The following is a 17,270-nucleotide window of genomic DNA, read 5'->3' as shown; positions in this document are numbered from 1 at the left end:
CCTTTTCCTACCTAGCAGCAGTGAATGGGGAGTTAGGATCCCCAGCAGGAAGCTTGGCCCAGCAAAAGTACCCCCAACTACAACCATGTGGCTGGGGTATCTAGACACCCGCACTGCTGCTCAGACTTCAGGTTCCATTCATTCTTAGGGTCCACTTCAGAGTTATTTCGTTCTTATGGTGACTCCCCTGATAATTGCTCCAAGAATAATACCATCAAGGAGCAATCCTAATGGAGACATCGTAATGGAGATGTGGCTCAGATAGTATAAGCACTTGAACAGCAGAGAAAGGGGATGTCAATGCAAATGTTCAAGATGAAACTTGTACTTTTTCTCATAGGGAAATCAGAATTAGGACTGGTAGAAAGTTACAAAGTTTTATAGCATACTAGATATAGTCAGAGGAAAAGTAATAAGATCAGCTGGGAATGGAAATCTATTAATTGCTCATGCATAATTGTGTGAAGAGAGGCAGACTGGAAGCATATACATGGAGAAGGAATAAGAATAAACTAAGGCCTTGAGATTACAAGGATTGGAGAAACTTCATAAAGTTCAGTTAAAGGCAACATTGGAGGACAGTGGTGAGAAATAAGACTATATTGGGGAAAAGTGTAGCCTTGTAAACTATGAAATTTGAAACCTGTTTTAAGAATTTTAAAAAAGGAAGTACATAATTTTGTCTGTATTCCATAAGGATCTTACTGCACATGGTTTAGAAAATAAAGAACATAATTAAAGGAAGAATGACTACCATATGCAAAGTATTAGATTTATAGTCTCCCAATTAGCATTTATACTGCTGTTCAAATTATCTGTTTGAGATGAAATATATCAAATGAAATTATCTATTTCATTGATGAGGGAACAAGATTCAGAGAAAGAAAGTAAATTTTCTGCAATCAAAAGCTGAAGGATATGTGTCCTGTGATAATGGTTGCCAGTAGTAATCAAAATTGCTAAGTATTTGGTTTTTATCCAATATATGACAGGAAACTATAAAAACCCTTCCCAAATCCTACTTCAGAAAATGAGTTGAGCAGGTTTTCTTTTATTTAAAGAGACAATTTAAAAAGCAATATAAACATATAGAGAGGTGCATGAGATGATAGAGGAGCACCATGATATTACTTTAGTAGTTCATGTAAAGAAATGCTGAAGGTCTCAGCTATGCTAGTGGCAGGAGAAATGGAAAGGTGGGAAAGGTTTCATGAAAGCCAATTTTCAAGGTAGAATGAATAAATGAGGGGATTGATCTTGCAGAACAGAAAGCACTTTGAAAAACTGATGAGAGATAAAGTTGGAAAGACAAAGATTCATCTTCAGGAAAATGTTGGGGATGACAGATTTTAAATTTAGAGTAAGTTGTAAAGGCAAGTAGGACATTTGCCTTTAGGTCTAGATTGGTTTTAAGTTTTAAGGGATAATTACATAATATTTAATATACTGTTTCAGCCATCTGGTTCTTGGGTTGTTGGCACATAAATCCAAAGTCAAGTTGTTTTAGAAACCTTAAAAAAATACCTTGTTTATTAGCATCCCAATTCCCCACACTGTCAATTTACAAACTGAACACATTGACAATGGAGACCTCATCAAAACTCCAATGATTTGTGCACATTTTTATATTACACTGCAATACTTTATTCTTGTTAAAATTTGAAACTAAACATGGTTGCGATTTCAATCTTAAGAACCAAGAAAAAGGTCATGCTAATGGGTCCATTAAAGGTATTGACTTATTTTACCTCTTAGACTTTTTAAAATACTTAATGGCTGAATAAAAGTGTATTGGGGAATACATAAACATAATTGGACTGCTACTTTGAGAGAAAAGAGAAAACATTTAACTGTTAAATAGTTTATTCCAAAAGGATATAGCACAGGCTTTTTAAGGTTACCATTTGTCCAGGATGAGCAATGGCAAGAAATTTTGATAATTATGCAGTTTCCTAAATCCATACCTCAATGTCTCATTTCTCAATAAGTGAGATTCAGTCAATCATTTTCAAGGGCCATAGCTCTACTACTTAATTCATAAAGTTTAAAATATGGAAATAATAAACTGTATTCCCATAAATATTAATCTAGTGCCTTTATGCATTTAAAAATGATCTGCAAATGTTTATGCAATCTTTAAGATTGGCCATTACTGGAGTCCAACTCCAGCCGAGTTTGGAACTTGAGAATGGTGCGTGGAGTAGGCATAGTGAAAAGAAATGGACCACTATGATTTCAGGATCATAATGGACCATGCAAGAAAGCTGTCCCCTTTATTTATACAAAAGCAGTCATAAGCTCTGGCACAGATTTTTACATCATGGTCTGGTGGGTATTTCCAAGGATAATTCTGCCATTTGTTTCACCTTAAAGCTCTCAATAGAAGTTCTCAATAGACAGTGCATATCAATCAGTAACACATTCCTACTACAATCCTCATTCTACAACTTAATCCTGAATCAATTAAGGGAAGAAATGCATCACAGAAAAGGGAGAAACATAAAGATCAAGGAAAGAATGAAAGAAATCCTATACATAGTTCCCTTAGCATAGGGTCAGTGGGGGCAGCAGAGACAGAGATAGCATGTATTGCGAAAGGCCCTTTTGCAAGGCCTTACCAGCAACATTAGCTTCCAAGTTCACATTGATAGCAAAAACCCAACTCTGCAGTTGCAAACAGTGCTTGAATAGATTACAGAATTCTCAACAGGGTTGTCAGGTGTCCATGCAAAAGGAGGTGGAACCAAATGCAGGTGGTTATAGAGACATCCACCGGGCCCTGCCATGTAGCAGATAATTCCTTGCAGCCCTGCCTGTAATGGAATAGTTCTCTTCACACATTTGTGTCCCCCACATCCACTGCACAGACCCCAGCAGGCCATGTATGTTTTTGCATGTTCTTTATTTTATCTTGAATATGCAAACCAACATAATCTTGGACCACACACCTATCAGTATGTTCTCCACATATCTTCCAACATCAAATCCATATATGTGATAGTTATAATACATAGTTAAAATCTAAGCACTGACCAATATTATTTCAGGGAAGAACAAAAACCATATAAACATTTATTTCAATTTGTGCTTTCATCTTAATTGGATCCTGTTTTTGTTATAAATATACATCAAGTTGTTTATTATTTCATGCTCTACACATACACATACTCACACACCAACTGAAAAGTGGTTTTATCCTTGTTCATGCTTTTTGAATTGTGGAGTTTTAATCTTTAACAACACGTATCATGAGTTTGAGGTCGTGTAAACATCATTTCTCAACTCCAAGTGAATGTGATTCTTAGCACATAGGGCTTTTTAAGGATTAGAGATAAAATGCTGAGAAACCCTGCAGCATGGTTTCCATTAGGAGACTTTCTAAATGGTAGGAATACTTGCATCGTAAATAAACACAGTTTTTAGCATGTCACTTATTTCCTGCTAGTACACGCAAGATTTAACAGAAATGTGCTTCCAGCAAAGACAAGCTTATCAGAAAGTCATATTCATCACTCAGCTGTCCTCTGGACCTTCTCTGCTCAGATGGAAATAGAGAGTTTATTGTCATTTGATTCATTCTACCTTAAATACCAACAAGACAAGGTAAAAATAAGTGGCAAGTAAATAATTACTGTGAGTATTTAATGACAAATGGTTACTTAATTCTGCCTTTTTATCACTAATACATGAATTTCTCTACAGATTCATCTTGTGCAGTGTACATTATTTTCATATAAGCGAATGGACTTGTAGGAGATGTGTGTGTGTGTGTGTGTGTGTGTGTGTGTGTGTGTGTGTGTGTGTGCATATGCATGTCTGCCTGTGCATTTTTATGACTACAGGCAAGGGAACAAGAATGAAACAAAGAAACTTGACATATCACAAAAAGAAGAAATCGTGCTTTGTTTAGTCTGTGTATGCAATGCCTGCAATACAGCCTGTCACAAGTAGCACTTGGTACAAACTCAACAGACCTTTATTAATGTGTGCATGCAAATTTGTAGGTGTTTTTACTATATTTATGTATGCACATGAGCATGTTATAATAGTCTCATCTTCAAGAAATCTATCTGTCATTCAGGATTTTGTCACTGTGTAAGTTAGGAATAAGAGGAGATCTGTGTTTTGTCTATTTTCAAAAGATTCTTATTTTAATTTTTGAGTAATGAAACTTAAATAAGAATATTTGATCTGACTAGGGCTTGAAATTAGGCTACACCCACAGACACTGAAAGCATTTTTTTTACTAATCTTTTCATAATTAGGAGTTGTTAGAATACTGAAAAAGCAATATAAAACCTACCAGAGAGCAAGAATATTCTTAGCACAGTACAGATGCTCCAAACCTTAAAAATGCACAAATGTGAGTGACAGTAAAACAGGTTGTAGTCTAATTTGAGATTCAACTGAGTGTAAATAATCAGAACTTATTTGATGAAACATTCACAGAAAGATATATTTAGTATGACCCTCCTGAACATGACCTGTTATGTCACAACATAAACAATATTAACAACAGAAAGTATTTATCAAATGAATATAATATTAAGAAAACTGATGGGAATTTTCTGTAGTCTTATTTTATTTAGATTGCACAGAAATCCTATAAAGTTATTATGTTTTTCGTTTCACACATGGAGACCTTAAGACTCTGAGAAGTTACATAACTTACCAAAGTTATATATATAATCACTGTATTCCAATTCAATCAGATACCCAAGGGCTAAAAAAAAACACAAACAAACATATACTTTGTACTTAACCAGTTATTGATGGAAAGAATATAAATTGTTTCCACTATCTTGGAATGTGCGTGGTTAAAACTTGGTGCCTCTGACTTTGAAACCCCTGAGCACACATTATTTTACCCTAACGCATGTAGTTTCACTCTTTAGGAAAAAGTTGTATATGCATGCAACAGGCAAGTTCTCAAAACAATTCTTATTTTCAAATGGACTTATTCCAGCCCTACCCTTGATGTCTTTGGTCTTGTCATTTGTCTACCACATTTTTCTAAATGCTTGTCATCAAGTATTATCTCTCTACCTTCAGAGTAGGTTGCAATAAGCAGACAGACATCAAATTGCTTTCAAAGAAAAGAAACTAGTTGAAGATTATAGTCTGAAACCTAGACCTGAAGTGACTTACTACATAACAGAGAGAGAAAGAATGGAAAGAGAACAGAAGTTAGCTGGCTATGGGAAGGTCTTCAGCTGTGTGGGAGAAGTATTTGCCATGGCAACACTTGCATCATCTTGCAGGGGTGGCAGGAATACCACAAGGGGAAAGGAGGACATCTTAAAAATCCATCCTCTTGTTCACTAAAGCTGGAAATCTCATCAAATAAGACCTGGTACAGTAGATAGGACACATTTTCCCTCCTAATTTGACAATTAATTTTTATAAGGGTAGTTACAAGTTACATAGTGACCAGCTGCTTGTCATTGTTGCCTAGTATTGCTCTAACTTAAGATGTTTTAGCCAGTCTGCCTGCTAATGAATTTTTCTAATGAGTAATTTCTCTAAAAATAGGAGTTTCCATATACTTTACTGTTCCAACAAACACAATTTTGAGAATAAGATGACAGTATTTTTAATTACATTAGGACAATGCGTAAAACACAGCGGTAATCCTAGAAATGAGAGTAAGCAGAAGCTATTTACCCAACGGTTATTATATAGCAAGGTGGTCAGTCACCATCACATTTGTTTTACAGAAATTCAAAAGTGAGTAGGAAAGAAGGAAGCATTAGAGTCAGAGGAAGGGGATGCAGGGGGTTGGAAATGGGGAGACATATCTTCCACCATATTCTTACTAGAAACTGGTTTTATGACAAAACTAATGGCAGGCTACAAGTAGGAAATTTGGTTTGATTAGTTTAAGGAGGATATTTGTCCTTCTCTGGGCTGAAATAGAAGCACGGGGCATTTTAAGAGAAAATGGCAGTCACCAAATAAATACTGACATTTTGGGGTCAGTTACTCTAAAGATTGTGAGTCAAAGATCTATTACCATATGTGATCTGGCCATTGTTCATTTGTATATCCAGTCTCTCAAGTTGAATTAGTTGATACGGTATCTGGGGAGTTACAAGGACACTTGATCTGAATTGCTTATGATCTCATCCAAAATAATTCAGTATTTTTACTATTAAATTTGTATTAGTTATAGGTGATGAAACTCTTTTATGTCTTTTATGTGTTTTTCTAATTTATCTCCTTTTCAATAATTAAGGAACATTTTAACCTGTTTCCTTCCAAAGTTTGCATTCAAACACAATTTTGAACACATTCAATTTTATTTGGTAGTGCTTCAAGAAATGAACCAATACTCACTAAGGACGCTATCTATAATTTTAGATTAATTAGCTATATTTTAGATTAATTTCTCACATTAGACAAATGTCCTTATCAGGGAAGTGTTGTCCTCACAAAACTTGATACTCTCCTTCCCTTTTTACTTTCATTTAGACAAAATCAGAAACATGGGTGGTAGATTTGAGTGGAAGGTAGTATTGGCAAATTTGACCTGCTTTAACATCCTATATTTACATTTTATGAACAGAAGGAAGCTACACTTACAACTTTAGTTCTTATAATATTCTGCTTTTAAAGACTAATTGTTTCAGGATATAAGTAAATACTGTATTTCTAGAAAAGATATTTCACTATAGTGCTACTTTGACTGAATTTATTTTTTGGCTTTCCAAATCTTAATAGCTTAATTTGTAAGTGACAGCCCATCAAGGAAGAACTCTTAGAAAAATCAGTTGTGCTTAGAATTTGTATGTAATTTAATGCATAAGTTATTAATACTTCTTCCTGCTGTAGTTAGTGTACTATTTTCCATAAAATCTGTCTATGTGATCTGTAGCTGTGATATTTGTCAAGAATATTGAGTAGTGGCTCATTTTTAAAAAAAAAATTTTTTAAAGTATCTGAAACTTCTAGTAGATAAACATATCTATTAGAATAAGGAAATATCTCTAATAAGAATCTGTTTGGCTCTAGATTGAGCTAAGTTTTAGTTCCATAATTTTGTCCAAGTTACTTAATTTACATTTCAGGAAATAGTTTCACAAATAGTGATCACAATATAAACCTCATAGACTTATGAGGAAAAACAGAATGTTATGTGTTGCTTTTTCTGGGAAGTAAACATAAAACCAGAACTCAGGAGACTAAATTCTGGTTTAGGGTTATGACTTTGGACAGCTAATTTTCCTTCCTTGGCCAGAGTGTTTTCATCCATAAAATGAAGAGATTCTATCAGATGCTCTCCATGATCCCTTTTATCTTTAAGTTTCTGTGTTTCTAAGAACATAAGGAAAACACAACATGTCAGCAATCATTGTAATTTAAAAACTGGTCTTATTTCTATTATGTTATTTTTATTATTGCTTCTCTGGTATTCTATTTTTATTGATCTCTGAGACCGACCAAGTAAGCTTCAGTTCCCTTCAGTTAGTAAACATAATTCCTGCCTGTTCTGGTTTGTGTTTGATTTTAAGCAGAAAACCAAAGTTCAGTTTTGGTCGTTATAAACTTGTTGTGTCAAAAACAGGCAAATGGACCTGGAGCTCAGAGAGGGTATGCATGTAAACCAACAAAAAACCCCACAGTGTGAAAATCATCAACACAGAGGGAATGCTTGGAGTCATGGGAATGAAACAGAAAATCTAGGAAGAGATACAGAATGAAAAAACAACAGGGTGTAGGTCTGAGTTTTGAGGAATTCTGACACATGTAGATCTGATATTGAATGTCGAGCCAGTAAATAGAGGCAAGAAAACATGAGATCAGGGCCCGGCACGGTGGCACAAGTGGTTAAAGGTCCTCGCCTTGCACGCCCAGGATCCCATATGGGCGCCGGTTCTAATCCCGGCAGCCCTGCTTCCCTTCCAGCTCCCTGCCTGTGGCCTGGGAAAGCAGTCAAGGACGGCCCAAAGCTTTGGGACCCTGCACCCGCGTGGGAGACCCGGAAGAGGCTCCTGGCTTCGGATTGGCATAGTATCGGCCTGTTGCGCTCACTTGGGGAGTGACTCATCGGATGGAAGATCTTCCTCTCTGTCTCTCCTCTCTGTATATCCGCCTTTCCAATAAAAAAAATAATAAAAATAAATCTTTAAAAAAAAAAAAAGAAAGAAAACATGAGATCAGAAGCTGAGGAGGAAGCATGTTTGAAGAGAAGACTGTCTTTAGCTGCTGGGAATCTGTTCAGAAATTTAGTGAAGATAAGGAAGTCACTTTAGGAAGAAAGGTCAGTGTTGAAAACGATGAAAGGGAAGATAAGGAAGTCACTTTAGGAAGAAAGGTCAGTGTTGAAAACGATGAAAGGGATGAAGAGTGAAGTGCTTTTTTTCCCCAAACTTTAGATGAATGAAGAAGAGTAGGCAGCAATGATATGGTATTGTGTTTAGTAGAAAAAGTTTATCTTTAATTGGTAAGAGGTCTAGGTATATATAAGAGGATAGATAAGTAGGGAGAATGGTGCAGACTCAGAGCAGGTATTTACTATAACTGTAACAGGTAATATACTACTTGGCCCATTTGCTATATGTATCAAAGTGTTTCAAGTTCTGGCTCCCCTTCTGTTCTTGCTGGCTACTAACGTATACCCTGGAAAACAGAAAGTGACACCTCATATAGTTAGATTTGTCACCCACATGGGGGACCCAGTTGAGTTTCCTGCTCCTGTGGCCTGGCTCAACCTCACTTTTTTGGGCACTTAAGGAATAAATCCATGTAGGAGAGTTTTCTCTCTCTCTTCCTATGCCTTTGAAGTGTGAAGATACATTTTAAAAAAGGAAAAATGTAAACATAAGAGAGGAGCATCTGTTAGGGTTTAGCGGGAAATTTGGAACATGGAATTCATGGGAAAATGATGACTTAAAAGAGGTGACAAGCCTCTTGTTTTAAAAAGAGGCAACAGAGGCAAATACAGCCACTGGTTTTTGGATTTCGTTTATTTTATGATTATTGTTCAAGACTTCTTGGCTTCTTTTCCCTAGAGCATTAAAGGCAGCATTTTCTGTCAAGAGATTTGGAATGGAAGAAATTCTGAATTTTGAGGGCTGAAATCATCTTTAGAAACAATACATTTTCAAAGGCTTGTTGGGCTGTGTTAGGGCCTGGTTGAAGTTTTCCAATTCTTCTTTTCCCAGCAGTTTTTCAATCTATTAGTTCATGGAACCTAATTAATTCAATAATAATATATACCCATGGAAATTATTTTTCACACACATTCTTTGGTTTTGAAAATGCTTAGATGGGGTTAGAGGGATGACTCTTGGGCACAGAAAGCAAGGAGGGAACAACACAAGGCAGTGTATAATCAAGTACTAAATTGGGCAGTACAGAGAATGCATGGTACACGCATTCAGAAAAAGAAATTTGTGTGGGCTGATGTTGTTCAGAGAGATCTTTCTTTCTCACACACACACATACACACACACACAACTGGACTGTAATTTGATCTTTAAGAAATGGAAGAATTTTGAGACCATTCTTTCATGAAACTTTTCTTTATCCTTTTGGGAGAATATGATCATTTACTTTCCATTTGATCCTACAATTTAGAACAAGTAATTATTTTAGGAATAATATTCTTAGATTTTTACTTCTTAAAAATACAGACTTTTATACTCGAAAAATGTTTTTAGAATCATAAGCCATTCTGGTGCAATGGCTTGATGGCTATTCCTCTCCCATCAAGCACTGGGATCCCATTTGGGCATCAGTTCTAGTCTCAGCTGCTCCACTTCCCAGCCAGCTCCCTGCTTTTGGCCTAGGAAAGCAGTAGAAAATGGCCCAAAGCTATGGGACCCTGCTCCTGCATGGGAGACCCAGAAAAAGCTCTTGGCTCCTGGTTTTTGTTTAGCTCAGCTCTGACCATTGTAGCCACTTGGGGAGTGAACCAGCAGATGGAAAATCTTTTTGTCTCTTTTGTGTGAATCTGCCTTTCCAGGAAAGATAAAATAAATGTTAAAAGAAGAAAAAAGGAAAAAAAAAACACTATACATCATTCAGAATAACTGTAGTGTGTGCTTTAAAGGAATCTTGGCAAGTACGTACTCCTAAATCCACATTTATTCTCAGATCATGCATTTTGATGATTTTAAATTGAGCTGGTGATATTTGCTTTGGTGGTGGGGAAAAGGGGCCCTTCCTGGGATTTTAGGTATGTGGTTGTTTATATGATTATCATAATGATATGGGAAGCACACTACTGACAATTAGTGGACAAGAATAGGAAAGGAAGGTCACGGATGTTTGAGACAATTTACGCCATAAAGATTTTAGCCTTATCTTCTACTTTTAATATCTCATGGTACATTCATTATATTAGAAATTTGAATAAAATTCCCTGAGCCTAGGATGTAGCTTCATTTTACATATTTAACAAAAAGCATGTTACTGAAAATATCAAAAAGACAACTTCCCTGTCATATTAATAATAATAGCTGTTTTCAGTTGCAGTGCTGCTTTGTATCTTTGAGTAGCCAATTCAGTTATGTTCATGTCATCAACATAATTTTGACATTAATGGAACTTTGCCTGACCATTGCCTTTGTGATGTACTTTATTTTAATTTCAACTCTTTTGCCTTCTCTTGTGTGTTATAAAGATTTAAATTTTATATCGATATATCAAATTATAATTTCTATTGTGATTAAAATTGCATTAAAATATTTAAATATCAGTACGGTTTTATGTCTAAAAGAGTTAGAAATTATGACCTAGCCACTGAGATATCACAGTATTTACTGGGGGCTTTGAAATTAAAGGACTTAGAGTTATTGTTATACCTCTAGTTCCTATATAAATTGGAATAATTAATTTAATCATTATGCCACCTTTTCTTACTACATATAGAAGGGGATGATAATATCTTCAGCGCTGGTATAGGGGTAAAGAATCAAATGGGACCTAGTTCTGCTTTGTGAACTAAGACAATATCCCTAGGCATACTTAGTAGTGTGTATGTCAAAGGGTACTCCAAGTCACAGGATAAACATTGTATAGCCTTCTTAGCTTACTAAATACAGTGATCAGTAAGAACTATAGCACAATATGACAAATGTGTATATATATAGAGAAAATCATGTTAATATTTTTATCATTTTTAATGTAAGAAATAAAATGTTGGAGACATTTTAAATGCATGCGTGCTTTCCCTTCAATCTTGAGTGATACTTTAAAAGAAGATTCTGAAAATCTCAGAGACAAAAATATGTAATTTATAAGCTAGTTAACATTATCTCAGGAATATTCCAAGAAGGATGCAAAAGATGCCTATGAAAGAGGGGATAATGAGATGATGAAACCTATGGAAGGTTGATTACTAACTTTAGGGAAATTGTAGTTGGACTTTAAAGCTTACAGATATTTTTCAGTGTCACATTATCATTGTCATTTCATTCTATCTTACTATAAATGCCACTCTTGAGTAAATTTACTATGTCTCTAGTTGGGTGTTCAAAGAAATTTGCATACCTTATTTATTTAAATCCTTACAATAGTTTTGTGGAAAATGTCTATTTTACAGAATACTCTGTGCAAAGAGAGGTTATATAATTTGTCCAAGGTCATACAGGTGATAGCTAGCAGAAAGAGAATATCAAGATAGGTTTAGTTTGTTTTTTGAGTCAAAGGCCCAAGAGCTATTAGTTGTTTTAACAGTAAACAATCTTTTAAGAACAAAGACATTTACGTAGTTCCTGATCAACTGACATCCATGTCAGTATCCTAAGATGCTACTTTACAATAATCTCATTGGCACCAGGAATCATCTTCTCTTCATTTTCTACAATTGTCTCTCCCTCTAAAGTGTATTTTTCTACCAGCTCTGTAGAGGTTATATACTCTGACATTGGAAGAAACCTTAGCTATCAATTTTCTTTCTTGCTTTAGAGTAGTAGTTCTCAAAGTTTTCAGGAAGTTAGTTTACGTGAAAATCACCTATACAGTTTGTTAATATAGATTCCTGAGCCACGCACCTAGGATTTATAGTCCAATAAGGCTTTTACTTGGGCTGAGAATTTGTGTTCCTCACAAATTCGGAACTATACTGATGCTGCTAATCCATGACCACACCTTTAGAATAATTGCTGTCATGCTTTGGATAAGTGCTCACTAGCCACAGATGATTCTTACAGTTTTAAACAGTTGAAAAAACACCAAAAGAATTATAATATTTTTAATATGTGAGTGCTATATAAAATTTGGGTATTTATTAATATTTAATTGTAATACTTTATATACTGTTCAAATATATATTTGCATAACCTATCTGCTTACTATAATATCAAAATGAGTAGTTATGACTGAGGTTGTATGTGCTAAAAACTTAAAATATAATTTATATTTATTTTAAAGAATTAGTATTGGGATTGGCACAGTGGCTCAGTTGGATGATCCTCCCCTAACAAGTGCTAGTGTCCCATATAGGTCCTGTTCATGTCCTGGCTATTCCACTTTTGATCCAGTTTCCTGCTTATGGCCCAGGAAAGCAGCAGAGAATGGACAAAGTCTTTGGGATCCTGCACACACATGGGCACTTAAAAGAGGCTCCTGGCTTTAGATCAGCTCAGCTCTGGCCATTGTAGCCATTTGGAGATTGAACCAGAGAATGCAGGATTTTTCTCTGTGTCTCTCCTTCTCTATGTATATCATCTACCTTTCCAATAAAAAAAAATTAAGGAAAAAAAAAGAATTAGTTTTATGTCTCTTATTGTGAGAGAACAATTCTCATCCCTCGATAATTGAAATCCCGTATATAGAACATTGTAAAACAGTAATGTTTGGTTCCCACTCTTAGAGATTTACTTAATTGATATGGAGTACAACATGGTAGATCCTTAACATTTAAGCACATGTAATCTGTGCTAACTAAATAACAACAACAACAAAAAAGAAGCCAGGGAAATCTAACAAAGTTGCTGTATTTACCTCTAAGGAATAATGGCCCAATCTTACCAACAGTATGAACTATTTGTCCACATATATTTGTCCAATGTTACTTGTGAGCATGCTGCTTTAATTTTTCACATTGTAAATTTTGATTGTATCTTTTTTTAAAGATTTATTTTATTTATTTTTAAAGATTTATTTTTTTGTTTTTTTTTTTTTTGGAAAGGCGGATATACAGAGAGGAGAGACAGAGAGGAAGATCTTCCATCCGATGATTCACTCCCCAAGTGAGCGCAATGGCCGATTCTATGCCGGTCCGAAGCCAAGAGCCTCTTCCGGGTCTCCCACGCGGGTGCAGGGTCCCAAAGCCTTGAGCTGTCCTCGACTGCTTTCCCAGGCCACAGGCAGGGAGCTGGAAGGGATGCAGCAGGGCTGCAGGGATAGAACCGGCGCCCATATGGGATCCTGGGCATGCAAGGCGAGGACCTTAACCACTTGTGCCACCGCGCCGGGCCCATGATTGTATCTTAAAAAGTCTTACATATTCATTGTTTAGGCAATTACAGGTGTCAGTGCCATGGTATAATGGATTAAACCTCTGCCTGTGGCCTTGGTATCCCATATGAGCACCAGTTTGTGTCCTAGATGCCCAACTTCTGATCCAGCTCCATGCTTGTGGCTTGGGAAAGCAGCAGAAGCCGGCTCAAGTTGTTGGACCCCTGCACCCATATAGCAGACCTGGAAGAAGCTCCCGGCTTCAGTTGCTGCAGCCATTTGGGGAGTGAAGTAACAGAACAAAGATCTCTTCCTCTGCTTCTCCTGCCTTTCACATAATAAAAAAATTTCAATAAAATTATCACAAACCAATTACAAGTATGTTTAGATATTAAGTTCTAGATTCATTGCATGTAAAGTGAAAAAAATTAATAAATTTAGTTTACTTAATAGCCGTCTTTTCATCTGAAATCCACATAAATGGTTGGTTTGCTTTAAGAAAATATACTGTATACTTATGCAAAACAAAATGATGTGCGTTATATGAGAAGCAGTCTGAACTAAGATCAAATCAGGAATCTGAATATTACTATCTCTTATCATATAATCAACACCTGACCTTTACTCATTGAATAAAGTAATAGGCAAATCCCTTAATAAATGCTAGCATTCTCTTCATTCCTGTGTCTTGATTCTCGCTTTCTCTCTCTCCCTCCAGAGAACATATGAATAGAAAAGTTTGTTGTGAGTAATATTCCTACAGGATGGAAGTGTTTTAAATTTAAAATATAAGATAATGCCATATTTCCTTCACTAAGCCAAACCACAATAAGCAATGATCAACACTGTTAAAATTTTATTACATCCACACATATACACATGCCACCTACAAGTATATTTAAATAAGTATACACATATAGGATCATATTGCTCCTGCTCTTTAGCAACCTTATTTTTATATTTATCTTTGTGACTTGGACATTTTTATGTATACTAATATGCACATACATCTTATGTTTTTGTATTAATTGTTTGGCATTTTGAAACATACATTTGCATAGCTGGGATGAATTCTTGACAGTAAATCACTGCCATCAATGGACCCAGTGAGATAGCCTAGTGCTAGAAGTCCTCACCTTGCACATGCCAGGATCCCATATGAGCACCAGTTCATATCCTGGCTGCTCCTCTTCCCACCCCACTCTGTGCTTGTGGCCTGGAAAGGCAGTTGAGGACAACCCATTGGGACTCTGCACCAATGTGGGAGACCTAGAAAAGGCTCCTGGCTATGGAGCTTTGCAGCCACTTGGAGAGTGAACCAGCGAATGAATCTGTTTCTCCTTTCTGCAAGTCTGACTGTCCAATTAAAACTAAATAAATCATTTTTAAAAGCACTGTTATCAAAAGGGTATAACTTTATTGAGATAATTATGATTTACCTTTCAAAGAATTTTCACAAATTAATGTATCCCCATTAGAATGTGATATATACATTTTTGAAACCTTTTCTTATTTTACCACTTTCCCTTAAATATGAGGTTGAACACTTTTGATACATTTTGTAGTTTTATTGTGATTTGCCATGTTACGTTCCCGCTTATTTTTAAATTTCTCTGTTTTTACTGATTTATCAAATTTACTGGTATTTCAAAGAAGTTTTCCATTGAATTTGTTGCACATTTTCCCCAATTTGTCATTTGACATTATACAAGTATGTGAGTTAACTGAACAGGAGTTTTATATTTTTATACTGTCATAGTCGTTTATATTTTGCAGTACATTTTCAGGCTCCTCTAATCCAATGTTATGCAAAACTGAACCAAAAATAAACCTATGTTTTCTTCAAATATGTTTATAGTTTTAATATTTGCCTAACTCATTAATTCACCTACTTTTTAATTTGATGACCAGATTAAATCTTTAACATCCCCAATGACACTTAAAGTTATCCTCATTTAACAAATGGCAGTAGGATGGATCTAACATAGAAGTGACTTCCAGGACTACTTGCTTATAGTATAGGAGCCTCTGCTGCCTGCAAAATTGTACAAACAGTTACAATTTTCTTCTACCATACTTAAGAGTTTTCTTGTAAATACGCTTCCCTGTTGAAGTCTGCCTGTCCACAGGGTTCCTCTCTAGTGGGGTATTGCCACTGTGCTGGCCTTTTTTTTTTTTGCATATATCAAGTGAGAATAGTGACGCTAACTATTCTAGTATACTTAAGGAAATTAGACGCTAAAGCTATAGGTAGAATGTACATCTGATGTTAGGATTCTGTGGGATGGACAGTGCACTCAGGAGACTTAACAGGTTGTGAAGCCAAGCGTTTTTCTTTAGGATGAACACACATTAACTACATCTGATGTTCTATCAGAGTCCTCCCGGATTGTTTTTATACGAAAATCCACATGTGCTTTTTTGCCTTAACTTCACGTTTGTGTCATCCTTGCCTCTGAGCTTCTAGGAGATTGCAACCTTTTCTACCTTTTCCTCTTGCCTTTTCTCCCTTACAATAGGGACTATCAAAACAATAATTTAGAAGTTACATATTTTCTCCTAATGGGAAAAAAGCTACTGATTTTCAGGGGTAGAAATTAAATCTACTGAACCTCCAATGAATGAAAGCATTTTCAAATCCTCCTATGTTTTTCATAGCAGTAAATTGCTATGTTTGGACTCATTTATTTGGAAGAGCTGCAGGAAAATATGACCTGCTATGACCTCAGGAAAAGGAATTGTTTTTCACTGAAATGCTCTATTCTGCACTTAAAGCCATTACTAAAAGTTGTGGAGTGGGAAGAACGAGGCATCCATGTCAATATTTTACTGTCCAGGTTGTGGTGCAAGTCCTTACAATTTGTAATTATCTAGGCTTATATGACAGACAGAACTGGAAATCAAATTAAGTGGCTTCCTTCCCTTACATTGCTAAAGAATCTTCAGCTTAAAATTGTCTTTTTTTTTTCTTCCTAAAAAAGGTACAAACAATGACAGCCCAAAATAGCTATTTAGTCAGAACTGACGACACTTTCTGAATGCTTGTCATTAAGAGAGAAACAGAAAATCCTGCCTTTCCTCTTCCTTTAAATTTCTCCCTTAAATACCTTGCTTTCCCTGGAGCTGCCTCACCTCATTGCCCAGGAGAAATGCCCAGTGACTCTGACAGGGCTTCAGCACTACTGCAGGCTCTAGAGGGGAGGTGGCTTATGCAAAACATACTAAAGAAAAATCCTAAAAGTCACTGCAGCTTTTTCTAGTGAGTTATGCTGATCGTCCCTGTTGCTGGGAGCTGATGGGGAGCGTCGTGGCAAAGACATAACCACTCTTTTTTCCTCCCACTATTTTTACTGCAGTAAAAACTGTTCATTTCTGCTTGCATTTCGCCAGATAGCTTTAGAATTCTAGCTGAGTGTTAGAGCTTCCCAAAGCTGGAAATAAGAGTTTCAGAACCTTAAATTGGACCTTGTTCCTTTGACTAAGTAAAAATTTAGTTAATTTGAAACATCCGGTGCCTGACAGGAATGACAACAAACAAGATCTGAAGATGGTTTTTGAATTAAGTATTTCTCCCCTTTATGGATTCATAGGAGCAGAAGCTTTTATTTTTCTCTCTCTCTTTCCCTTCCTGAAACAGCTGAATATTTTTACATCAGCATCAGCAGCTACTGAATCTAAGGTTATGTTATCTCCTGGAATTTTCTCTCTTCCTTCCAGTCCTATCCTGTATTTTTGACTGTCATTTACCAGTAAAGCATAGTTTTAGAAAATTGGATACATTATTTTATAAGAGTCTAGCAACTTTAGACATCCCTGGAAGATAAAATAGAATCACAGAGCAGGGAAGTAAGAGGAGGTGGTAC

The 17,270-nt window shown here is 35.9% G+C and overlaps 1 protein-coding gene across 1 annotated transcript in view; it reads left to right on the top strand.

The window, feature by feature from the left end:
* The window catches only part of DLG2 (discs large MAGUK scaffold protein 2), a 1,763,217-nt gene that overhangs the window by 458,512 nt on the left and 1,287,435 nt on the right, over positions 1-17,270 (top strand). The gene's annotated exons all lie outside the window — the stretch shown is intronic.

The sequence above is a fragment of the Ochotona curzoniae genome, unplaced genomic scaffold (assembly GCF_017591425.1).
Source record: "Ochotona curzoniae isolate NIBS_2020 unplaced genomic scaffold, NIBS_Ocur_1.0 scaffold_3223, whole genome shotgun sequence".
NCBI lineage: Eukaryota > Metazoa > Chordata > Mammalia > Lagomorpha > Ochotonidae > Ochotona > Ochotona curzoniae.
The sequence above is the reverse complement of the archived record's forward strand: the minus strand, read 5'-3'. Positions and strand labels throughout refer to the sequence as shown.